The following is a 27,831-nucleotide window of genomic DNA, read 5'->3' on the forward strand; positions in this document are numbered from 1 at the left end:
AGTAACTGAATAGTATTGCTCTCTGTTTGTAACATGCAAATACACATTCCTAGAGTAAGTTAAATAGAAGATCATAATGTTGTTGAATAAATCGTTTGATGCATTTTTATTTTCTGTATTTAAAAAAACATAGTAGGCTCTAGCTTCTCAAGTGCTCTAAATAGTCCATGAATATTAAACACAAGATGTAGATCTTTATTTATCATCTCTGATTTAATGTTCATGAAAATATAACAGATCAGTTAGGAGTTCTAACTACAGGTCTAGTTCTACAAAATTCTGATTTCCATCATCTTGACTACATTGATTTTGTGCACTTTGATCTTAGTTTGTGTTATACAAAAGTCAATATGTTGATCTACAAAGACATCTGTTGCTTGGATAGTAGTTATTTTAGAACTGGCTCTCTTTCCAACCACAGTTAAGACACTGAGAATTGGTACTATGTGCTCCTGTCAGCAGTTTCCAGTCATAAAACTTATGAAGAATTCCAAGAGCCATGTGAAGGAGACTCCCTTTGTTCTCATTTAACATTAATGTAGAGAGAAAAATTGTGTTTGTGAGAAATTGTATGAAAAGTGAGTGGTCTTTCTGTATATTCTTCAATTCCAGAACATCAGTATCCATTTTATACTGTGATTAGGAATTGCATGACTGCCAGCTGGATGTTAAATCATGAAGTTATTGAAATTCCTAATCAATTGTAACATTGCTTTTAAGATAAAGTTTGTGTAATATATTGAATCAGCTCTCTTGATGTATATGGCAGTCTTACTAAAACAGCTATTTCTCTGAGTATAAAGATTGTTTATTCACTTGTTAGTTTGATACTTAAAGCTGAGACAGTAGCTGTAAGAAAAACTAAAAAAACAAACAACAACAAAAAAGTATTAAAAGAGTGTCATAGCTAGTAAAAAAAAATTATAATGTTAAATGACATCTTTGAGTTTGAAGTGAAATACTACAGAGACCCATGTTTTATACCTGATGTGAAAGGAAATGACAGTATAATAATCTGAGTTGGATTATAGCCTGTATTTATATTGTATAGATAGATTTAGGAAAAAAAAACAAAAATATTTGGTTTAGTGTTAGAAATGTTCTAGTTACTACTGTTGTATAACATATAACATAGAATGTTATTTCTATATCATTCTACTCATGTGAAACAAAAGGGCAGCTCAGATTCCAGAAGAGTGAAGCAATAGATTCTAAATCTCATTGGAATAATAAATGTATGTACAGAAAGGATGAAATTGATGAACTATGTTAAAAATAGCTATCTAAGAAGTAAATATTTAATGATACTTAGATATATTGGATATGACTCTTATGAGAACAAGTAAGGAACAATTGAAAGTAATTTATATTATAAAATTATGCTTTCTTATCCCCATAATTAAAGTAATACATATGGACTGTGTTTTATCGTTTAATGAAGCGAAGTGTGACACAGTGAGTATATCCTCTAGTGTTTCAGGTTGATGAAGTAGGCAGACTAAAGTCATCATTCTGGGGACACTTCCCAGTTTCAGGGTCCTGTGTATAGGTGGGCATTGGGAAGAGTTCCGTATTGCTATTGGATCTGTTCATTGCAACATGAGGTTAAGCCTAAAATGATATAACTGAAAAATAGCATTAGATTACATAATCAGGATGTTCCAAGCAGAAATTGTAGTGATAATCTTGTCTAATTCTTTCATCACAAAGGTAAGAGTACTAAAACTAGACTTTACAAAGATCTTAGTGAGTGGTATGGCACCCTTTGGACTTGAATCTAGGTCTCTTAGTTGGCGAGTTAACTGCTCTTCCTATTACTGCATACATCTACACTCTTTTCCTGTGCTATAAAATCTGTGCTATAAATTACCATCTGGTAATTCATGTGGAAAGACTGTCTTCACCAAATGGTGAATAAGAGCTTGTTGTTTCATTATATTTTCCATTTTGGGGGTCTCTAGAGAGTGAAAATATTTAGTCAGCTTGACAAGGAGTATATAGTGAGTAGTTAAAGTACATGTGGTGAACTGAGGAGACTCTAGTTTTGATGTACCTTGAAGCTTATACAATTTTGGCTCCACTTTATAAGATAACAGGATGCAAAATTACAATGGCAAAACTAAGTGCAGGGCTTTATAAAAAAGAAACCTGTGTATTTTAAGGGTCCTCAAGCTCAAGCTTCATCAGCTTGTGGTTGTGAGTCAGTTCGTTTAATTGAAATAATAGAGTTTTGATTAGACTTTGAGAAGAACATGTTGCCTCTCTAGACAAAATGTTGTTGTTAGTAAGCACAGCTGAAGAGACGATCATTTCTCTGGTCTTAAAGGGATTTCCTTCTGACATTCACAGTAGATTTTATTTTATTTCAATTTTTTATTTTTTTCAAGATCTTGATTTAATTTTATTTTTTTAAGTGTTCCAGCATTCATTGTTTATGCACTACACTCAGTGCTCCATGCATTACGTGCTCTCCTTAATACCAGTAGATTTTTAAATGCAATCTTGCTTACATGTATTAACATAAACAAGGACATTCAGGCAGTGCTCTGTGCCTCTAAGTGATATGGCACTTCCTCACATAGTGATTTAGACATGTAGCCTTGCTTTTTTAAAAACCTCCAGCTACCACCATTTAGGTAGAAAGCACTGCTGTTGATCTTTGGAGGCTGAAGACTTGTGAATGATGCATTAAATGGGCATGTCAAAGTGTGTTGCAGGTCTTTTGGAAGTCATCTAATTATAAAGTATTCCATCTTGGTTAATCTACTTAGTATATGAGGATAAATGAGGATGCCATTTTGTGCCATCTATTTCATCTTTTGAAAAATGAGTTGATATTAGTGGGATCAGTTGAAGTATTCCGACAAATGATGCATAGACAAGATAGTATTTTCCAGTCAGTGTCCGGTGTTAATATGCCACATGTGGAATGCATGATAGGCACAGAGGAAATAAGGGTAATATTTCACATTACAGAGTGTTTTGAGATAGGCAAGGCAGTTATTAGGTTTCCTATTCTTGTAAAGAAAAGCACTTGCAGGTTATGAACTTATTTCCCTGAAGTAACATAACTGGGATTCAAGCCCAGCATTGGGACACAAAGGGCAGCAGGCTTTTCATTATGCCACTCTGTCTCTTCCTAGAGGCCAACAGAAGTTTATACCATCCCCACTGTCCTTCCCCACCCGGAAACAATTGCATTCCCAAGGTCTTGTAATTTAGCTTTTCGTTATGACTGCTTTTCTCTGAGTTATTTAATTAGAATCTGCAGCTTTTGGCAGGAAAATAGTCAACCCAGCATATTTCTGAGAAGCATTGTATTTAGGGGAAAAGTCAAAGTGAGCAAATAGAAGAGAAGGAATGTATGTCAGTAGCTGCTAGAATATATTAGTTGCAGACAAATTTCAGTGGGAGTGTCAGTCACCATGAATTACATTTTTAAGTGAAGTGGCCTGAAAAACTAGAATGGGATGGATCAAGGCATGTATGTGATAATACAGAATATTTGGAATTCTCCCAAACCTGTCATCTTTTAATGGAGGAACTTTTAGAAGCAGAGATGGGGCCTGTGTTGATAGAATAATCTTGGGAAATGCTGTCCAAGGGCACCCTTAAACACTCCTATTCAGACTTGATGTTTTGAAAGCCTTTTCTATTAGACAAGTATTATTTTAAAAGCAGTAGTTAATATATATCTCATTTTAAAATAATCAAATTAATTTAGGTCCATCATTATCCATGATAATATCATTAAAGCATTCTAAAGGCCTCACCATTGATAATGAAACATAGTTTAGCTGTTAGAACTGTTACAGAAGAGGTTCCTCAGGATGTTAAGAATAGAACTACCCTACAACCCAGTAATTGCATTATTAGGTATTTACCACAAAGGTACAGATGTTGTGAAAAGAAGGGTCACATACACCCCAATATTTATAGTAGTAATGTCCACAATAGCCAAACTGTGGAAGGAGTGAGATGCCCTTCAACAGATGAATAGATAAAGATGTGGTCCATATACACAATGGAATATTATTCAGCCATCAGAAAGGATGAATACCCACCATTTGTATAACATGGATGGAACTGGAGGGGATTATGCTAAGTAAGTTAAGCAGAGAAAGAAAACTATCACGTGGAACATAAGGAATCGCATGGAGGACATTAGGAGAAGGGAGGGAAATCCAAAGGGGGAGAAATCAGAGAGGGAGATGAACCATGAGAAATTATAGACCCCAAGAAAAAAATCTAGGGATTTCAGAGGGGAGGAGGCTTAGGGGAGGAGGTAACAGAGTGATGGGTATTAAGGAGGGCACATGCTTTGATGAGCACTGGGTGTTTTACTTAATTAATGAATCATTGAACACTACATCAAAAACTAATTATGTACTATCCAGTGGCTAACTGAACATAATAATAAAAAAAGAATTGTTACCGAAGAGAAATGTTAAATACTAGGTTACTAGGTGAAAGAAAACAATGGTTTTAGGTGTACTGACAGCTGTGAATTAAGAGGGCTTTCTTCCCCTTAAAGCATTTTATTATTGGTAGATGGTTAACAGAGGGATAGAGGAGTCTATTGAAAAATGCCCTCAAAAAGGAAAGTGAGGTATTGCTTTTGGGATGACAAGATCAGAGTGGATTTTCATCATATCACCTCATAGAAGATATCAGGTACATATTTTGTCTAGTAAATAGTTGATGACATGGCTCTCTGCATGATGTTGATGAGAAACTATTTTTTGATCTATTTTCCTTGAAGCCCATAGGTTTTTCGGAATTAATTTTTCTGCTGGCATGATTGCAATAATATCTACTGGAGTTTAAAATTGTTCCTATTTTTTCAGGAGTAAGTTGTAAATTCTGTTAAATTGCAGTGTCAAGCCCATAGCTTGCATTGAAGCTAACAGAGAAAGAACAGTAGACTAGCTTCCAGGCAGGCAATGTGAGTATTTAGATCCCATCATGCCTGAAAGCATTTTTCTTAAGTGCAAACGTTGGGTATATTACCCAGGGAGTTAAAACACAGGCAGCTAAAGGGAACTGGATTTTTTCAATCTGTCAAATTAGATGCGTCTGCTTCTTAATCATTATCATGAAATTGTTCTGTGGGACTACTTGAAACAAGTTAGCTTTCAATTAGCGTGACATTATATTGGCATGTCTGAACTATTAGAAAAAAATATGGTTCTGGCATGGACATCATATGCATGAACAATTTACTGGTGCAGTTTCATGGTCCAACACTATTACAGTCTGTTAAACTCTTAAAACACTTGCCTCTCTATTTTTCTCTTAGAGTCACTTGGAAATAAGTCCAAACCAAGTTAAATCCAGCTATCCACCTGCTCCCTGCCTTCACTAGATTGTTGAGCATTTCTGAAATAAATCATACTACCTTTTTTACTTTATCTTTGTGATCACATTTCTACAGTGGACATTGGAACAGTGCTATGGGATCTTCCTCTTTATCTAGGACATTCATTCACTGTACCATGCTCTGAGATATCATATTGTCCATTCTCCTCTATCTTTAAACTTCCTACCTTCTTTCTACACCTTTCACACTCAAAGGCAAAGACTTGCCTTTCTGGCTACTTTTTTTTTTAATGATGTTTTGTAGTAGAACATACTCATATCTTATCACTACATTTACTGGCATACTCTTCCCTCCATTTAGAGTGGTCACAATCTGCCTGCTACTCTCTATAGTTGACCCCAACATTTGTGTTTTCTAATATTATTTCAAAGACTGCTTCTTCAGTTGTCAACTCTCCTCCATCACCATTTTATCTCTCAATGTAAGATCATTCCCATGAGCCTCCAAGTAGAGCTTCTATTCACACATCTTACAGAAAACATTCCCTTGAGTTGTGGCACTATTGACTTCACAGAAAAGCCTCTCTAAGAATTTTCTGTATTACGTGTCTTTGCTTTCTCACATTTCATTCTCTCCTTAGCGAAATCCAATGAGATTTTTGTTCCTTGTAAAATGGCTATGTTAAGATTACTAACTAATGCTCTGTTACTAAATCCAATGGTCAATTCTCACTTTTCATCTTACCTGATTTCTTTGCATAATGTGACCCAGTTGGCTACAACTTTCATCTCAAAATAGTTTCTCCTGGTTTTCTTCCTACCTAATTAATTCTTGCTTTGCTTATTCCTACTTCTCTGGCCTCTAGTTCCTTTTAAGTAAAATCTGTTTAAAATCAGAGTCTCTTGGGGTACTTGGGTGGCTCAGTCATTTAATCACCTGCCTTCAGCTCAGGTCATGATCTGAGGGTCCTGGAATCGAGCTCTACATCAGGTTCCCTGCTCAGAGGGAAACCTGCTTCTCCTTCTCCTGCTCCCCCTCCTTGTGAGCTCTCTTTCTCGCTGTCAAATACATAAAATCTTAAAAAAAAATCAGCGACTCCTAAATGTATGTTTGTAGCTCAGATTTCGCTCACATCCTTCCTATCTTTATTATCTGTTGTTACATAAAAATATTACCCAGAACTTAGTGTCTTGAAATGAAACATTATCTATTGGTTTCTGTGAGTTAATAATCTGGACATGGCTTAGCTTGGTCTCCTGGCTCAGGGTCACTCACAAGGCTGCAGTCAAGATTTTGGCTGGCGCAGCAGTCATCTCAGGGTTCAACTGGGGCATGATCTGCTTCCAAGCTCATGCAATGATGGTTAGCAGGATTCAGTTCCTTGTTGGACTAAGTTTTTCTCTGGCTGTTTACAAGGGGCCACCGTCAATTTCTTATCATATGGACTTTTCAGTAGGGAATCTGCTTTTATCAAAGTGAGTAATAAGGGAATGTCAGTAAAGTAGAAATCAGTAACTTAATCTCAGAAGTGACATCTCATCACTTTTGCCTTATTAACAAGTCCCTAGCACCATCCCACACTCGAAGGGGATCACGCAAGGTCATGAGTAAGAGGTGGGGGTTATTAGAGGCCTGCAACAGTAATATATCAAATTAACCTGAATATGATATAGGCATCTGAAGCTTAAAGAACCTAGAATGGATCGAGTCTTCTTAACTTTCCAAACTTGCTATTCCCCTAGCCTTCCCCATCTCAGTTAATGGTAATACAGTAGACTCTATTTCCTGGCCAGACCTGGGAATAATCTTTGATTTCATTTTAACTGACACATCCAACATATTACAGTCTGTTACAACATAATACATTATAATATTACAATATTACAACATAATATATCCAATTATTACAGTGGCTCCTATTGGTATTTTCTCTAAAATGTACATCAAGTCTAATGATTTTGCAGCATTACCTTTGTTAGAAGTGTACTCTAAACCAGTATCAGTGAATCTCTGAACTACTGCATTAGCCTCCAACCTAATTAGTATCCCTTTTTCCTAGTTTTGTTCCATTATAGTTCATTCTTAACATGGTAGTCAAGGCAAACTTTTAAATAATGTCTATTTATTATCTTATTAGTACCAGTATTAGTTCCCCATGACTGCATCAACAAAATTACCACAAACTGGGTGGCTGAAAACAACGGATACTTACTCTCACAGTTTTGGGGGCTAGAAGTTCAAAATCAAGATGTCTGCAGGGCCATTGTCTCTCTGAGGGCTCTAGGAGATGATCCTTTCTTGTCTCTTTTGAGCTTCTTGTAGTTAACAATAGTGCTTGGCTCTCCTTGGCTTGAACACATGCATGAGTCCAATCTCTGCCTCCTTAGTTACATGGCCTTCCTCCCTGTGAGTGTTTGTGTGTCTCTCTTTGTAAGGACACCAGTAATTGGATTTAAGGTCCACCCTAATCTAGGATGATCTCATCTAAACTTGGTTACTTCTGCAAAGGCTCTCTTCCCAAATAAGGTCACATATATGGGCATCCAGGGTTAGTACTTCAATGTATTCTTTTGGGCTACACAATTCAACCCAAAACAGTACTGTACAAACTCTGGATGACTTTGCAGTACAAATACAATATAAGTGCTTCCATTTATTGGTGCTATCCTGTTCTTCATGCTCAACCTAGTTCTCATCTCCCTCATGTCTAGTCATATTGAATCATATTGAAGTTCTTTCCGTTGTGCAACTATTAAGAACTTGTTCTGCTGTCATGACTTTTGCATATGCTCATCCTTTCCTGGGATGTTTTCCCCTGTATTCACATATGACTGCTTCTTTCTCATGATTTAAATCCCAAGTGAGGGGCGCCTTGGTGGCTCAGTGGGTTAAGCCTCTGCCTTTGGCTCAGGTCATGACCTCAGGGTCCTGGGATTGAGTCCCGCATCGGGCTCTCTGCCCAGCGGGAAGCCTGCTTCCCCCTTTCTCTCTGCCTGCCTTTTTGTCTACTTGTGATCTCTCTCTCTGTCAAATAAGTAAATAAAATCTTAAAAAATAAAATAAATAAATAAATCCCAAGTGATAGAACCTTTAAGAAATTAAAACAGTAACTTCTATACCACTTCATTCTTATTCCTGTAGAACTATTTAATTTTCCTCTCATTTATCATTAAATGAAATACATTCCTTGTCTGTTTGTGTTTTACAACCAAGAATGTAAGCTTGATGAAGGAAGGTTCTTGATCTTGCTTCCTGTTATGTCTCTAGTACTCCAGTGTCTAGGATAGTGCAGGGCATATATTGGTTTACAAGTTCATATATCCATTAAAACCTCAGTGAGCAAGATGATACACAAAACTGTTAAATAGATTGTGGAATGTGGTCAATATGAAATGCTGTTTCACCTCTGATCCTCTGTACTTGTGGAAGTGTAGTGGTGGTGGGAATAACAGCAGTCAATCTTAGAATACAATTCTTAGAAGAACCTTAAGCAAGGAGAGTTATATGCTTAATGTTGGTAGGTTAAGAAGCAACCATATCACACAAGCATAAAGCAATGTATATTCTCTTTGAGGAGATAGTGTAGCTCCTGTGATAAAGAAGTAGGACCTTTAGAGAGTGAAAACCTTGGCATTAATTGAATATAGCAAATGCTTAGTTGAAAACCACATAAAGCACATGGATAGAATTTCACTCCACGCAAGGATTATATAAGCAGACACTGTCCAAAGAAATAGTAACACTACCTGCAGGTGGATCATTGGATATGGATCCTATATATTTTTAGTTGTGGATACATTTGCATCAGAGGTCTCAGAGCTAACATTGTTTTACATATTTTTGACTATTTAAAATATTGTCAATAGAAGCCATGGAAACTAATTTTCTAGTTTTGTGACCTTGGGAAAGGTACTTATATAGACAATAGCGTCCATTGATTGAAATTAATTGAAAATTTGTAAGGATTAACAAAATAGTCCATGTAAAGTTCTTAGATATATGTGTGGCATTTATTAAGTGTTCAACAAAGATTAACAGTTGTTTTTATAAGCAGTATTTCTTTCTTTTTAACTTTATGTATTTTACTTAAACCAATGTATCCCAAATATCACTTCAACATGTAATTAATATTAAAAGCTAAAAACAGGGGCACCTTGCTAGCTCAATCAGTAGAGCATGTGACTCTTGATCTTGGGGTTGTGAGTTCTTTTTTAAAAATTTTTTATTTTCGGGGCACCTGGGTGGCTCAGTGGGTTAAGCCGCTGCCTTCGGCTCAGGTCATGATCTCAGGGTCCTGGGATCAAGCCCCGCGTCGGGCTCTCTGCTCAGCAGGGAGCCTGCTTCCTCCTCTCTCTGCCTGCCTCTCTGCCTGCTTTGTGATCTCTCTCTGTCAAATAAATAAATAAAATCTTAAAAAAAATTTTATTTTTTGTCCCCCCCCACCAGGCCTTATATTAACATATAATGTGTTATTTGTTTCAAGGAATTATTAAGACTGTTGATTCACAGACCTGTACCCCTAAATAGTATTTCTTTTATGTTTCTGGCTTCTTCACTGTTATACTAGCTTTCTTTTACAACTGTAGCAGGTTATCACACACTATGTGGCACAAATAACAGATTTATTCTCTTTCATTTTGGAAGGTTAGAGTTTCGAAATGTGACTTACAGGACTATAATCAGGATGTCTTCAGGGCTGGTTCTTCTGGGGACTCCAGGACAGAATCTGTTCCTTCAATCTTGCAGCTTCTAGTGTTTGCTGACATTTCTTGACTCATGGCTTTATCACCCTAATCTCCACTTCTGTTATCACATGGCCTTCCCCCTAACTTTAATAATCTTATCACCTTCTTACAATGACTCTTGTGATTACATTGGTCCTGCTTTGGAATCCAGGATAATCTCTCCCATGTTACAATCCTTTAATGAATCAAATCTGCAAAGTCTCTTTTCTCATGTAAGGTAACATATTCAGCATATCTGGGGATTAGGACATGAACATCTTTGGGGGCCATTATTTTGTCTTGAACAAATGCATTCACTGTCTTTCAATTTTAACAGTTATTTTTAAATTACAAAGCTTTATCATTGTTTGTTTCCTTTATGAGAATTCTAATGACCTATTGGCAGATAGGACTGATGCTTATATTTCCTTTCCTGGCAACTTCGGTGGTCAATTTCTCACTGTGTAGTACCTAGGGGTGGCTACTGAGCCTCTTTACAAAAGATAACTAATTGTTCTTTGTTCCAGGGCCTTAGAAATATTTTCTGTTGGTTAGAGCTTAATATTCTACTAAGAATATTAGAGCTTAATATTCTACTTAATATTCTACTCAAATGAGCTTATGATAGGGAGGTATCATCCATGCCACAGATCATTTGGCAATGTTTGGAGACATTTTTGCTTGTGACAACTTGGTGAGGATACTACTAGCATCTAGTGGGTAGAAGCCATGAATGCTGTCACACATCTTACAATGCACGGGATAGCCTTCTAAAACAAAGAATTATCTGGCCCAATATGTTAATAGCAGTGGGGTTGAGAAATCCCTGTCACAGGGAACTCTAAAAAAGAGAATTGCTTAGATGTTTGCTTTTCAAAGTGTGGTCCGTGCATCATCAGCTTCGGGATTACCCAGGTTATCAGTCTCTTTGAAAACTCCTCAAGTGATCCCAAAATGCAGGCAAGGTTGAGGAGCCATGCCTTAGCTTTTCTCCCAGTATCCTACTCTCCTCACAAGTTGTTAGGCCTGTGGGTATGTGGAGTTTAACTGCAAAAATAAAATTAAAAAAAAATTTTTGCCATATATAAAAAACATCAAAGACAGGGTCTGATTAACATAAAGCCATGTTTTCTTGAGATTTGCAGTAAGTTTCTTCAATATGAATTTTAAACAAACCAAAATATGATAATGGTCAGGTATATCTAACTATCCATTGAATATATTGGCAGGGGGGCGCCTGGGTGGCTCAGTCGGTTAAAGCCTCTGCCTTTGGCTCAGGTCATGATCCCAGGGTCCTGGGATCAAGCCCCGCATTGGGCTCTCTGCTCAGCGGGGAGTCTGCTTCCCCCTCTCTCTCTGCCTGCCTCTCTGCCTACTTGTGATCTCTGTCTGTCAAATAAATAAATAAAATCTTTAAAAAAAAGTTTGAATATATTGGCAGGAAGAATTCACAAAGGATGGCAGATCCACTCAGCTAGGATCATGTTTGCAGCCCAGAAGAGCAATGATGGAATATATTTGTTTTTCTTCCCTGGCTTTGTCACTTGCCTCATCCAATCTGCTGACTTTAGAACCCAAAAACTTTCTTCGGTATGAGCTTTGCAGCTGAATTACAGTGGAGCGTATGATGAATATGAAAGGTGTAAGAAAGGTGAATTAGAAAAGTGGCAGATGGAAACTGTGTAGTGTTTTTATTTATGCTTTCTGTTCTTGTGCACAGTGCACTTTCCATTTTAGCTAGTCGGGTTCATCCATTTACTGGATTTTCTCCTGTCACCGAATAAGTATGAGTTATATTGAGTTTTACAGAAATTTCTGGCAGCCTATGGAATATTTCCATTTCACCAATGATTCACAGTAGTTTTAATCTGGAATTACTATGCATGGTCCTGTGGTTTATAGTGATAAAGGGTAATACACACCCAACTATGCATCAGTGTTTGATGCTTATCATACATAATTGTATTTAGTTTTTGAAATAATCTTCTGAGACTGTTCCCCTGCCCACTTTAGAGGTGAGAGGATAGAGGCATAGAGTTATGAAGTATTATTAATTTATCCATGTTTGCACAGTTGGTAAGAAGTTGAGTTGTGCTTCAAACACAGACATTTTATCCTCTTCAGTGCATGCCCTTAATCACCTTTGTTGTATATTTCTTCAGGTCTATCTTTGCAGACCATCAGCTAGTCCCCGGGATTTTCTGAGGGGTACCTGGTTACACTAAGCAATTTGGACTTTGTAAGGGATTATTACATCATTTTCAAATGACCTTGATACTGAGACCTTTTTCTAGGAAGCTGCATCCCAGCCACCCTTCCTCTAAGAGTGATTCCTCTGCCGTTCTAAAATGGAGAGAAAGGCCTAGTGACTCAAAATACACTTAGTTTTTATTGATGATAGTGTTATGGAGACAGACTTTTTCTATGCATATTTGTAATTCCACTGGTTTCTTATTTAACTGCCTTGAAATTGTCTTTATGTTGTTGTTCACATGGTTTCTGATGAAAACATCATGATACTAAGCATTAACTAGAATATAAAATTACCAAATATAGCTTATTGTAATTTCTTCTTTTTAAACTTTTAAAAATACTTTGCTTATCTTAAAGTATTCATTGATTAACTTTAATAAATGTAGTTTTCAAGCATAATTTTCAGAAACCCATGGGTCATAAAGATACAAAATGAGCACATGTCAAAGATTCATTTAATTCACTGACAAAGGAACTGGAGGACATGTTACAACTGGTTTAGAGGAGGTGTCAGAGAACCACAAATTTTAGATGCAGTAAAAGAATTTTGGAATGGATTTGCCACATTTGTCTGTACATAGGGCAGTGATAAGTTGCATCCCACCAGACCACAAATAATTTCCATTTCTATGGGCAAGAATTACTTGTATTGCTGTTAACATTTTTAAAATTTAATTTTTTTTAGTGTTCCAAGATTCATTGTTTATGCACTATTGCTGTTAACTTTCTAGAAGTTATCTTTTCAGAGTTGTGAAATACCATGTTTACAGACAAAGGTGAACAGAGAGGGTCAGGTAGTCTTTAAAGCTTCACCTTTCCATCAAAAGATGATCCAGTAATTTATTTTGTTCATTACAGTATCTCAAATATTTAAGTACTGTCCTGTGGATGCATCTACAGTACATGTTTTATTCCTTCAGTTATCCATTACATACTTAATGTTATCTGCTTGGAACAATTTAATAGATATTGTAAGCAGACCGGGAAATGTGTAGGTTTGTGTGTATGGGTTTGTATCTGTTCAGAATATATTTTAATTAGATTGTCACTGCTATCATAGTGTTTCTGTTATAACGCATTTAAGTGGATCTTATGACTGAGAATATTGGAAATTATTGTAGTGACAAAATGTTTAGCACAATGGAGTTTATCTGGATGACTCTTGAATTGAGACTTCTATATGGTTTTTTACTTACAGAATTAAAATAATAGGAATTTATCCAGATTCTTGACCAATTTGAGATTTCATTCTGTAAAAGCTTTTCTTTTTTTAAATTAATTTTCCAGTTGGCAAATATATATATATATATATATATATATATATATATATTTAGGGTATGACACTTGATGTTTTGATAAACATATACATTGTGAAATGATTCCTACAATCAAGTTAATTGATATATTCATCTCAAATAACTATCATTTATTGTATTACAAGAAAATTTTTTTATTCTCCTAGCAGATTTTAAGTGTACAGTGCAGTATTAATAACTATGGTTACCATGCCGTATATTACATCATTGGATCTTATTCATCCTGCATAACTGAACCTCTGTAAACTTAAGACTAATATCTCCTCATTGTCACCATCCCCACCCTCTGGCAACCGTCATTCTATTTTCTACTTTCTATGACTTTGATTTTTTTCAGATTTCACATGGAAGTGAGATCATGCAGTATTTGTCTTTCGGTTCCTGGCTTATTTAATTTTGCATAATGCTCTAAGGTCCATCCATCTTATCACAAATTAAACTATTTTCTTCCTTTTTAAGGCTGATTAATATTCCATTGTGTGTTATCTCAATTTTTTTTATTTATTCATCTATCGATGGACACCTACAACCTTAAAACCTTTTTTTTTTTATTATGCTCAGTTAGCCAGCAGAAGTACATCCTTAGTTGTTGATCTAGTGTTCAGTGATTTATTAGTTGCATATAACACCCAGTGCTCATCACAAAATGCACCCTCGTTAATACCCATCACCCAGTTACCCCATCCCCCACCTCCCTACCCTCTATAACCCTCAGTTTGTTTTCTGGAGTCCAGAGTCTCTCATGGTTTATCTCCCTCTTTGATTTCTTTCCATTCAGTTTTCCCTCCCTTCCCTGTGGTCCTTTGTGCTATTCCTTAAGTCAAAACCTTTTCCAAGGAAATTTTGAAGTAATATAAAAATGTGTTTATTTGTATGAAAAACAGTAGATACTCATTTTTTTTAATTGGACAAGCATATAAGTATATGGAGGAAGCCTAAAATTTAGTATACTTACTTATGATTGCAAAGGTCATATTATATGTTGTGAAGTAATTTCTTTCTAGTCACTTATCTGTATTCATATTATTCATAATATGAATCATTCTCTATACAGCATTGTATTTTGTTTTTATCTCTTAGCATTTTATTGTGACTGTTTTCCAAGTGATAAACTTCCAAAATATTTGTGAAGGCTGAATAATATTTTATCTTAGAGCCATTCCCAACAATTTATTTTAATAGTACTTCTTTTTAGTGATTAGATACTTCAGTGGTACTTTATTAAATATTTATTGACATAAATCTCTACCTGGGTTTATGAGTATTTACATGATTTATTAGTTACCTATTAATGCATAACAAATTACTACAAATCTAGCAGCTTGAAATGATACAAATGTATTCTCACACGACTTCTGTGGGTTAGGAGTCTGGGCACAGATTAGCTGGGTCCTCTGTTCAGAGCCTCAGAAGGCTAAAATCAAGGTATCAGCCAGGCTGCACTCTTACCTGAGAACTGGGGGTCCTCCTCCAAATTGATGTTGTTATTGGCAGATTCAGTTTTTTGTGGTTGTAGGATTGAGGCCCTCAGCTCCTAGAGGCTACTCACCATTCCATGACTTGTGATTCTCTCCACAACGTGGCAGTTTTTTCTTTTGTGCCAGTAGGAGAGCATCTCTGCTGCTACTTAATTCTCTGACATCTTCTATCTGTGACGTCTAGACCCTCTTTTAAAGGGTCATCTGATTAGCCTGCACCCACTGGGTGTAGTCTCCCCTGGGATTAACTTAAAGTCAACTGATTAGTTAATTTATTTACAACTACAGAACGTCTTCACTTCTGCCATATAACACGGCATAATAATGAGAGTGATACCCTTTTAGATTTATAGTCCTCATACAGACAGGGATACAGAATGTGAATACCAGGGGGGTAGGAGTCTTGAGGGCCATTTCAGAGTTTTACTATCATAGACAGATTTCTTTTGTTTAGTGATAAATGCTCCCTTTATCATATATTGTTAGATATTCTGGTATCTGGTGTAGTATTGTATATGTATCTTTCATTGATAAGTCAATCCATTTTTGTGGCTGTACCATTATAAGTAGTTTAGAATTAAAATGCATTTTGGTTTCTTGCAGGCAAGACCTACTTAATTCATCTTTTGTGAATTTCTCTTGTTTTTTTTTCCAGTCAAATTAAAAAAAAATTAACAGATGTTTCATGCATCTTTTTAAAAAGGATTTTATTTATTTATTTGATAGACAGAGTTCACAAGTAGGCAGAGAGGTAGGCAGAGAGAGAAGGAGAAGCAGAGAGCCCGATGCAGTGCTCCATCCCAGGACCCTGCGATCATAACCTGAGCTGAACAGGGCAGAGGCTTTAACCCGCTGAGCCACCCAGATGCCTCTCCAGTCAAATTTTAGACTTTATTTCTCAAGAAACAAAAATTCCATGTGGATTTTCCTAGAAGTGAATAATACCGGTTTGGAAAAATTGGACACTTTTTGTCAGTATTGACAAAGTGGTTAATATTTTCATCTTAAAGCACATTATTTTTCATAGTTTGTAATGGAATGAAGTTTTAAAAATGTTTTTAAAATCATAATCTATAAATAGTGAAAACTGTGTGTTTGCCTTTTTCTAACATTTATAGCTATTATTCTTTCTGGTTCATTTCATTGCCTAGGACTTACAGAAAAAAAGCTAAGGAATGGCTTAAGGAACAACCTTTGCCAGTGTTACTTTCATTTTACAAAGTTTATTAAATTCCTTATATGAGTTCTGATCATTTGTTTTGTCTTTTTTAAAGGTTTTCTGTGGGAAAAAACATAAAAGTAGTCTATGTTTTTTTAAAAATTTTTTATTTATTTTTTTAAATTTCTTTTCAGTGTTCCAAGAGTCATTGTTTATGCACCACACCCAGTGCTCCATGCAATACGTGCCCTCCATAATACCCACCGCCAGGCTCGCCCAACCTCGCACCCCCTGCCCCTCCAAAACCCTCAGATCGTTTTTCAGAGTCCATAGTCTCTCATGGTTCGTCTCCCCCTCCAGTTTCCCCCAACTCCCTTCTCCTCTCCATCTCCCCATGTCCTCCATGCTATTCCTTATGCTCCACAAATACATGAAAGCACATGATGCTTGACTCTCTCTGCTTGACTTATTTCACTCAGCATTATCTCTTCCAGTCCCATCCATGTTGATACAAAAGTTGGGTATTCATCCTTTCTGATGGAAGCATAATATTCCATAGTATATATGGACCTCATCTTCCTTATCCATTTTTCCATTGAAGGGCATCTTAGTTCTTTCCACAGTTTGGCGACTGTGGCCTTTGCTGCTATGAACATTGGGGTAGAGGTGGCCCTTCTTTTCATTACATCTGTATCTTTGGGATAAATACCCAGTAGAGCAATTGCAGGATCATAGGGAAGCTCCATTTTTAATTTCTTAAGAAATCTCCACACTGTTTTCCAAAGTGGCTGCACCAACTTGCATTCCCACCAACAGTGTAAGAGGGTTCCCCTGTCTCCACATCCTCTCCAACACATATTGTTTACTGTATTGTTAATTTTGGCCATTCTAACTGATGTAAGGTGGTATCTCACTGTGGTTTTGATTTGAATCTCCCTGATGGCTAGTGATGATGAACATTTTTTCATGTGTCCATTAGCCATTTGTATATCTTGGTTTTCTCTTCCTTGTGTTCTTCCAAAGTTTGTAGGTGCTCATCTGTGGTATTTACTGTACTCAAAATTTAGGTTTTACTCTAATGGTATATAGAGTTTTTAATTTTTTTTTAAGATTCATGGTTGTTTTTGTTTAGCAGATTTTCATAATTTACATTCTCAGAAATCTATTCTGTAAGATTTCCAATTAGGTAAAATTAAAAGTATTCCAAATTTTTTGTTGTATATTTTATATCATCTTTTTCACTTTTGATTTTATTTTTATTACTGATCTTATTTTCTTAGCAGATTACATAGACGTTTGTTCTTTATAATAGAAAGCTGGTTATGACATTCAGTTCTGTAAACACCATTGGCTTCCTACCTGCTCAAGGATGTGGTTCAGATTTCCTGAGAGCCAAGCCTTTTCTGTACAGGATCCTTCTACAAGTTTTCAGACTCACTTGGTGCCACTCAGTAGGTGGGCTATTTATTCTACAGTAACTGCAGCCACTACTCTAGCATGTTTGTTTGCAGAACATTCCATAGCATTTTCTGCCAGGTTGCTACAGCAAAGTAGTCTATGTATAATTCTCAGGACATTATTTAAATATGAAAGTCATTCATTTTGGACAGAGTTATTTGACTGTTCATTACCATATTCTTATCAGCTTATAGGGAAATCTGTCAAGAAACACATGACTGAAGATATTGACATTTTGGTATTTTAGTCTACTTACTCTTACAACTAGAGGTTTAATACAACATATTCCATAATAATCTTTTAACTTGAGCTTTTTTTCATACATATACCTGTGTTTTTCTTTTGCTTTTCTATTTTTTTAATATACATACAGATATAAGCTTCAAGGTAATCCTCTTGCCCTAATCAATACTACCCCTAAATATAAACCAGTTTTAATCTCCCTTTATCTCTGAAAAGTTGAGTCCTTTAAAAAAGATATCAAGATATACCCAGGAAGAATCAAAACAACCTTCCTTACCCACATCAAGGATTTATAACCACCTTCCCATCTTTTTCTTCTGTCAGCATTTCTGTGTATTTGTTTTTGTTCTCTTATTATATAAATCTCATCCTTGGGGTTCATTTTGGCTGGGTTCTTTTTTTTCTTCTTCTTCTTCTTCTTATCATTTACTTTTGTTGGTCTTTTTATTTGTCTGTTTTTGTTTATATACCTTATAAATCTTACCTTTGGGGCCCATTCTAGCTGGGTCTTCTGTTTTCTTCTCTCTCTTTCTCTTTTTTTTCTTTCTTTTTGGTGGTGACTTCTATTGCTCAGAAGCACTCCAGGGTGCACCTTGCCTGGATCGCAGCTGATATATTCCCCTGTACATCCCCTCAACCACCTCTCACCAAAATGACTAGGAGGAGAAACAACCAACAGACAAAAAATTCAGAGACTCTGCCCTCTCCATCAGAGCTATTGGATATGGACATAAACAGTATGTCAGAAAGGGAATTCAGGGTAACAATTATCCAGACAATGGCTAGGTTGGAGAAAACCATTAGTGACAACATAGAATCTCTAAGGGCAGAAGTGAAAGCTGCCCAGGGAGAAGTTAAAAATGCTATCAATGAGATCCATTCTAATGTAAATACTCTAACAGCTAGGGTAACTGAGATAGAATTAGTGATCCAGAGGACAAACTGATAGACAAAAAGGATCAGGATGAGGCCTGGAACAAACAGCTAAGAAGCCATAAAAACAGAATTAGGGAAATACATGACACCATGAAACATTACAATGTCAGGGGGTGGAGAAAGAAGAGTGGAAGATACAGTTGAACAAATTCTGGATGAAAATTTTCCTAATCTGGGAAATGGTGTGTTCTTCATGCCCTAAGTTCAACGAATCTAGAAAGACCTTGAGGGACTTGGTGGACTGATGAATCATAATGTTAGACAAGAGCTTCTGAGGGCAGCTAGGGGAAGAGATTCCTTATGTACAGAGGAAGGTCTGTCAGAATAACATCAGATCTGTACACAGAAACCTGGCAAGCCAGAAAGGGCTGGCAAGACAAATTCAGGGCACTAAATGAGATGAATATGCAGCCAAGAATACTTTATCCACCAAGGTGTACATTCAAAATAGATGGAGAGATAAAGAGCTTTCAAGACTGGCAAGGTTTAAAAGAGTATGTGCCCACCAAGCTGGCACTTCAAGAAATATTAAGGGGGGTTCTATAAAACAAGAAAGAACCCAAGAGTGTCATAGAACAGAAATTTACAGAGACAATCTATAGAAACAAGGACTTCACAGGCAACATGATGAATTAACTTCTGATCATTATGAATCTTAATTAAAAGGTCTGGAACCTTAACATTCTGTTGCCAGTCAGGATCTTTAGGAATGAATAATCTTCTGGTTAGGATTGTGGTAAAAAACAAAAACTAGAACTTGGTTTGGAACATTCTGTAATAGTTATTCTTTTTTTAAAATTAACATATAATGTATTATTTGCCCCAGGGATACAAGTCTGTGAATCATCAGGCTTACACATTTCACAGCACTCACGATAGCACATACCCTCCCCAATGTCCATAGCCCAGCCACTCTATCCCTCTCCTCCCACCCCCCAGCAACCCTTTGTTTGTTTCGTGAGATTAAGAGTCTCTTGTGGTTTGATTCCTTCCCGATCCCATCTTGTTTCATTTTTTCCCTCCCTACCCCCCACGACCTCCTGCACCGCCTCCCAAATTCCTCATATCAGAGAGATCATATGGTAATTGTCTTTCTCTGATTGACTTATTTCACTTAGCATAATACCCTCTAGTTCAATCCATGTCATTGCAAATGGTAAGATTTCATTTCTTTTGATGGCTGCATAGTATTCCATTGTATATATACACTTCTTTTTCCATTCATCTGCTGATGGACATCTAGGTTCTTTCCATAGTTTGGCTATTGTGGACATTGCTGCTAAAAACATTCAGATGCATGTGCCCCTTCGTATCACTACATTTGTATCTTTAGGGTAAGTACCCATAAGTGCGTTTGTTGGGCTATAGGGTAGCTCCATCTTCAACTTTTTGTGGAAGCTCCATACTGTTTTTCAGAGTGGCTGCACCAGCTTGCATTCACACACATTCTGTCATTCCTCCTACAGCAGTGTAGGAGGGTTCCCCTTTCTCTGCATCCTCGCCAACATCTGTCATTTCCTGACTCGTTAATTTTAGCCAATCTGACTGGGGTAAGGTGGTATCTCACTATGGTTTTGATTTATTATTTCCCTGATACTGAGTGATATGGAGCACTTTTTCATGGGTCTTTTGGCCATCTGGATGTCTTCTTTGCAGAAATGTCTGTTCATGTTTTCTGCCCATTTCTTGATTGGATTATTTGTTTTTGGGTGTTGAGTTTGATAAGTTGTTTGTAGATTTTGCATACTAGCCCTTTATCTGATATGTCATTTGCGAATATCTTCTCCCATTCTGTGTCTTTTGGTTTTGTTGACTGTTTGCTTTGCTGGGCAAAAGCTTTTGAACTTGATGAAGTTCCATTAGTTCATTTTTGCCCTTGCTTCCCTTGCATTTGGTGCTGTTTCTAAGAAGAAGTTGCTGCAGCTGAGGTCAAGGAGGTTGCTACCTATATTTTCCTCAAGGATTTTGATGGATTCTTGTCTCACATTGAGGTCTTTCATCCATTTTGAGTCTGGTTTTTTGTGTGGTGTAAGAAAATGGTCCAGTTTCATTCTCCTGCATGTGGCTGTCCAATTTCCCAACACCATTTGTTGAAGAGTCCGTCTTTTTTCCATTGGAAATACTTTCCTGCTTTGTTGTAGATTAGTTGACCATAGATTTGAGGGTTCATTTCTGGGCTCTCTGTCTTTTCCACTGATCTATGTGTCTGTGTTTGTGCCAGTACCCTACTGTCTTGATGATTATAGCTTTGTAATAGAGCTAGAAGTCTGGAATTGCGATGCTACCAACTTTGGTTTTTTTTTTTTTTTTTCAACATTCCTGTGGCCATTTGAGGTCTTTTCTGGTTCCATATAAATTTTAGGATTATTTGTTCCATTTCTTTGAAAAAATTAATGGTATTTTGATAGGGATTGCATTAAATGTGTAGATTGCTTTAGGTAGCATAGACATTTTCACAATATTTATTCTTCCAGTCCATGAGCATGGAGTGTTTTTCCATTTCTTTATGTCTTCCTCAATTACTTTCATGAGTACTTCATAGTTTTCTGAGTACAGATTCTTAGTCTCTTTGGTTAGGTTTGTTCCTAGGTATCTTATGTTTTTGTATGCAATTGTAAATGGGATCGACTCCTTAATTTCTCTTTCTTTTGTCTTGCTGTTGGTGTATAGAAATGCAATTGATTTTATATCCTGACACTTTACTGAATTCTTGTATGAGTTGTAGCAGTTTTGGAGTCCACAGAAAGTATATCTGTAAAGAGTGAGAGTTTGGCTTCTTCTTTGTCATTTCAGATGCTTTTATTTCTTTTCTTTGTCTGATTGCTGAGGCTAGGACTCCTACTACTTTGTTGAACAGCAGTGGTGATAGGGGTCATCCCTGCCATGTTCCTAACTTTAGGGAAAAAGCTGTCAGTGTTTCTGCATTGAGAATGATATTTGCTGTGATTTTTCATAGATGACTTTTATGATATTATGTGTTATGTACCCTCTATCCCTACACTCTGAAGAGTTTTGATCAAGAAATGATGGTATACTTTGTCAAATGACTTTTCTGTGCCTGTTGAGAGGATCATATGGTTCTTGTTTTTTCTTTTATTAATGTAATATATTACATTGATTGATTTGTGGATGTTGAACCAGCCTTGCAGCCCAGGAATAAATCCCACCTGGTTGTGATGAATTAATGTTCTGTTGGATCCTTTTGGCCAGTATCTTGTTGAGAATTTTTACATCCATATTCATCAGGGATATTGGTCTCTAATTCTCCTTTTTGGTGGGGTCTTTGTCCATTTTCGGGATCAAGGTAATGCTGGTCTCATAAAATGAGTTGGGAAGTTTTCCTTTTATTTCTATTTTTTTTGGGAACAGTTTCAAGAGAATAGGTATTGATTCTTCTTTACACATTTGGTAGAATTCCCTGGGGAAGCCATCTGTCCGTGGGCTCTTGTTTGTTGGGAAATTTTTGATGACAGCTTCAATCTCCTTACTGGTTATGGGTCTGTTCAGGTTTTCTATTTCTTCCTGGTTCAGTTTTGGTAGTTTTTGTGTCTTTAAGAATGCATCCATTTCATCCAGATTTTCATATTTGCCGGTATATAGTTGCTCATAATACATTCTTAAAACTGTCTGTATTTTTTTTGGTGTTGGTCATGATCTCTCCTCTTTCATTCATTATTTTATTAATTTGGGTCCTTTCTCTTTTCTTTTTGATAAGTCTGGCTAAGAGTTTATCAATCTTATTAATTCTTACAAAGAACCAGCTCCTAGTTTTGCTGATCTTTTCTACAGTTCTTTTGGTTTCTATATCACTGATTTCTGCTCTGATATTTATTATTTCTCTTCTCCTGCTAGGTTTAGGCTGTCTTTGCTTTTCTTTCTCCAGCTCCTTTAGGCGTAGGGTTAGGTTGTGTACTTGAGACCTTTTTTGTTTCTTGAGAAAGGCTTGTATTGCTATATACTTTCTTCTCAGGACTGCCTTTGTTGTGTCCCAAGGATTTTGAATGGTTGAATTTTCATTTTCATTTGTTTCCATGAATTTTTAAAATTTTTTCTTAATATTCTGGTTGACCCATTCATTCTTTAGTAGGATGTTCTTTAGCCTCCATGTATTTGAATTCTTTCCAACTTTCCTCTTGTGATTGAGTTCTAGCTTCAGAGCATTGTGGTCTGAAAATATGCAGGGAGTGATCCTAATCTTTTGGTACCGGTTGAGACCTGATTTGTGATCCAGAATGTGATCTATTTTGGAGCATGTTCCATGTGCACTAGAGAAGAATGTTATTCTGTTGTTTTGGGATGGAATGTTCTAAATATATCTGTGATTTCCATCTCGTCCAGTGTGTTATTTAAAGCATTTATTTCCTTGTTGATCTTTTGCTTAGATGATCTGTCCATTTCAGTGAGGGACGGTGTTAAAGTCCCCTACTATTATTGTATTATTGTCAATGTGTTTCTTTGATTTCAATATTAATTGGTTTATATAATTGGCTGCTCCCATGTTAGGGGCATAGATATTTTAAATTGTCAGATCTTGTTGGCCAGACCCCTTGAGTATGATATAGTGTTCTTTCTCATCTCTTGTTATATTCTTTGGCTTAAAATCTAATTTATGTGATCTAAGGATTGCCACCCCAGCCTTCTTTTGATATCCATTAGCCCGGTAAATTGTTTTCCACCCCCTTGCTTTAAATCTGGAGATGTCTTTGGGTCTAAAATAAGTTTCCTGTAGACAACATGTTGATGGGTGTTGTATTTTTATCCATTCTGATACCCTGTATCTTTTGATTGGGGATATTTAACTCATTTACGTTCAGGATAACTATTGAAAAAATATGAATTTAGTGCCATTGTATTGCCTGTAAGGTGACTGTTACTGTGTATTGTACCTGCTCCTTTCTTGTCTGTTACTTTTAGGCTCTCTCTTTGCTTAGAGGACCCCTTTCAATATATCCTGTAGGGCTGGTTTGGTGTTTGCCAATTCTTTTAATTTTAGTTTTTCCTGGAAGCTTTTCTTGTCTCCTTCTATTTTTAATGACAGCCTAGCTGGATATAGTATTCTTGGCTGAATATTTTTCTCATGAATGCTCTGAATATATTATGCCAGTCCTTTCTGGCCTGCCAGTTCTCTGTGGATAAGTCTGCTGCCAATCTAATATTTCTACCATTGTGTGTTAGAGACCTCTTGTCCTGAGCTGCTTTCAGGATTTTCTCTTTTTCGCTGAGACTTGTAAGTTTTACTATTAGATGATGGGGTGTGTACCTATTTTTATTGATTTTGAGGGGGGTTCTCTGTGCATCCTTGATTTTGATGCTTGTTCTCTTCTCCAAATTAGAGAAATTTTCTGCTATAGCTTGCTCCAGTATACCTTCTGCCCCTCTTTCTCTTTCTTCTTCTTCTGGGATCCTAATTATTCTAATAATCTTTCATCTTATGGTATCACTTATGTCTCAGATTCTCCCCCTGTGGTCCAGTAGTTGTTTGTCTCTCTTTTGCTCAGCTTCTTTATTCTCCATCATTTGGTCTTCTATATCACTAATTCTATTGTCTGCCTCTTTTATTTTAGCAGTAAGAACCTGCAATTTTTATTGCACCTCAGTAATAGCTTTTTAAAAAAGACTTTTTTTATTTATTTGACAGAGAGAGACACAGTGAGGTTCCCAATCATTGGTACTGCCGCTTGTTCTTTTTTGTGTGTGTTGAGTTTTTCTACCTTGTCATTTTTTTCCAGGTAAGAATAGATGAATGAGGGAACAAAATACTAAAAGGGTAGCAAGGGCCTCAGAAAAATATACACTAACCAAATCAGAAGAGACCTGTAACTGGGGGAGATGAAAGAGGGACAAAAGAACAAAATATTTATATATTTAGACTGGTGAATAGGACAGAGCCACATACTTGATTTTGGGTGTATTTTGGTCTGTTAGTATTTGGTCTGTTAGAAGAAACTACCTCCTAAAACTTTAAAGAAAGAAAAAATATATATATGCAAAAATAAGGTTAAGCATGAGGAAAGGATGGAACATGACCGTAAAGATGAAAATTAAAAAGGATTCTAAAAAAGGAAGTGATAAGATAAGAAGTTGGTTGAAAAAAGAGAAAAAAAGAGGAAAGAATGTGATCAGGCTGGAGACTAGAACAAAGCCATGCCCTAGATTTAGAGTATATTTTGATCTATTAGAAGAAATTATATCCCTAAATTTTAAAGAAAAAAAACCCTATATGTATACAAGATATAAGGTTAAATACAGTGAAGGGATAAAATATGATTGTAACAATGAAAATTTAAAAAGATTTTGAAAAAAGCATTGTTAAGAAAAAACAGTTAAAAATGTTAAAATATGAAAGAGGATTAATAAAAAAATAGAATAAGAAAAGCATAACGTTTAAAAATTTTAACTGTGAAAGATTAAAGGATCATGAGAAAAAGACCATGAATTCTATGTTTTGCTTTCTCTAGCTCTGGAATTCTGCAGTTCACATCGATCAGTAAATTTAGTCCTAGCTGGATGTTCTTGCTGATCTTCTGGGGGAGTGGTCTGTTGCATTGATTCTTAAATGTCTTTGACTGATGCGGAATTGCACCACCCTTGCCAGGGTCCCGGCTAAGTAATCTGCTCATGTTCACTCTCCGTAGCATTTGTTTCCTGAACACTTTCCATATAGCTTTGGAGGGTGGGAATGCAGGTGGTGGCCTCCCAATCTCTGGCCCCATAGGAGCTGAGAGCTCAGAGCCCCATTCCTCAGTGCACCCTCAGAGAAAAGCCGTCAGTCCCTCCCATCTCCCTGGTCTCTGTCCACACTCCAAGCTCACCAGGCGTTTGATTGAGAGTTTCTATCTCTGGAGAACAGCCCCATTTGGAGTCTCCAAACCCAGCATATTCCTACAGCATATTCCTGCTCCACTCCTCCCGGGAGAGGAAGAAGGGGGTCTCCCCAGATCTGCTGCTCGTGGGGTCCGTGCTTGAAGTGCAGAGGCCCAACTGTGCCTTGGATCACGGTTTTAAGGTAATCCAGAGCTGAGTACAGATCACGGTTTTAAGGTAATCCAGAGTGCATTGCTTGCACAGATCACGGTTTTAAGGTAATCCAGAGTGCACTGCTTGCCTCCATCTCTGCGGCTAGCTTCTTCACTCCAATACCTGGGAGCTCTGCCACACTCAGACACCCCTGGTATTTTTGTGTCCCTGCAGGTCCCTAGACCACACTGTCCTCACAAGGGCTCCACCCCCCACTTAGCCTCTGGAGTGACTTCCCTCAGTGGAGCAGACTTCTAAATGTTCTGATTTTGTGCTCAGCTGTTCTCTCATTTGGCTGGAGCCAGGCCCTCCTGCATTGGTCTATCTTCCCTTTACTTCTGATTCACTTCGCATGTCCTACCTTCCAGAAAGTGGTTTATTTTATGTTCCTAGAATTGCTGCTCTTCTCTTCTGTCTCCTATTGAGTTTGTAGGTGTTGAGAATGGTTTGATAACTATCTAGCTGAATTCCTGGGACTTGGTGATATTTCAGCATCCTACTCCTCAACCATCTTGCTCCTCCCCCAAATAGTTATTCTAATGACTTAATACTTCATTTTGGATGATCTAAACATATACACTTGCCTACTTATCTCAACCCATATTGAATAGTTGTCAAGTATATAATTTTATTTTCTCTAGTGATTTTTCAAATGCATCTTGTACTCTTTCTATTCCCTTTTACCTGCCTCTATTGACTATCACTTTTTTTTAAATTTTTTTTAAGGTTTATTTATTTATTTATTTGACAGACAGAGATCACAAGCAGGCAGAGAGAGAGGAGGAAGCAGGCTCCCCACTGAGCAGAGAGCCCGATGTGGGGCTCGATCCCAGGACCCTGGGATCATGACCTGAGCTGAAGGCAGAGGCTTTAACCCACTGAGCCACCCAGGTGCCCCTGACCATCACTTTTTAAACCCTTTCTGTTCCGGTCCAACGTTAGCTGAAATGTCACACTCCTCTGAGAATGTTTTCATGACATCTCTAGGCAGCACTGAGCATGTTCCATAGACTTGAGAATTCTTCCAACATGTATCCCTTTGTTATAATCATTGATTTCTCATGTTTTTCTTGGCTATAGTGACTATTTCCTCATGGTTTTGTATTCTTAATGCTTAAAACAGTATCTAAAACATGGTAGGCACTCAAATGGAAAAGTAAATGTTTAAATGTCTTCATAAATTCTGTGTGGTTGGTTTTCCTCAAGATAATTGTCATAAGCACTGGATATTATACACAACTGATGAATTATTTAACACTATATCTGAAACTAATGATGTACTCTATGTTGGCTAATAGTATTTAAATTAAAAAAAGTAATTGTCATAAGTTCATGACAGAAGAAACAAGTTTCTCTGGGGCTAATTTTAAATATTTTGCTTTTTTGGTTAATTTTAGTTGCAGAATCTTTTAGAACCTCTGTTTATCATTGTTAAAATATCTATGGTGCCCAGAGCAATCTATATTTTCAACACCATCCTGATCAAAATACCATTGGCAGTTTCCAAAGTGCTGAAACAAGTAATCCTAAAATTTGTATAGAACCAGAAGACCATGAATTGCTAAGGAAATGTTGAAAAAGAAAAACAAAGCTGAGGGCATCACATTGCCTGATTTCAAACTTTATTATAAAGCTGTGATCACCAAGACAGCATGGTACTGCCACAAAAACAGAAACATAGACCAATGGAACAGGGTAGAGAGCCTAGATATGGACCCACAACTCTATGGCAAATAATCTTTGACAACGCAGGAAAAAATATACAGTGGAAAGAAGTTTCTTCAATAAATGGTGCTGGGAAAATTGGACAGTTATGTATAGAAGAACAAAATTTGACCATTCTCTTACACCATATGCTAAGATAAACTCAAAATGGATGAAAGACCTCAATATGAGGCAGGAATTTATGAAAATCCTAAAGAGAACG

General features: G+C 36.7%; 1 protein-coding gene across 1 annotated transcript in view; it reads left to right on the top strand.

Moving 5' to 3' along the window:
• The window catches only part of IL1RAPL1 (interleukin 1 receptor accessory protein like 1), a 1,455,000-nt gene that overhangs the window by 170,172 nt on the left and 1,256,997 nt on the right, over positions 1-27,831 (top strand). The window lies entirely within an intron of this gene.

Source organism: Lontra canadensis, unplaced genomic scaffold (genome assembly GCF_010015895.1).
Source record: "Lontra canadensis isolate GAN:19392208 unplaced genomic scaffold, GSC_riverotter_1.0 scaffold151, whole genome shotgun sequence".
Lineage (NCBI taxonomy): Eukaryota > Metazoa > Chordata > Mammalia > Carnivora > Mustelidae > Lontra > Lontra canadensis.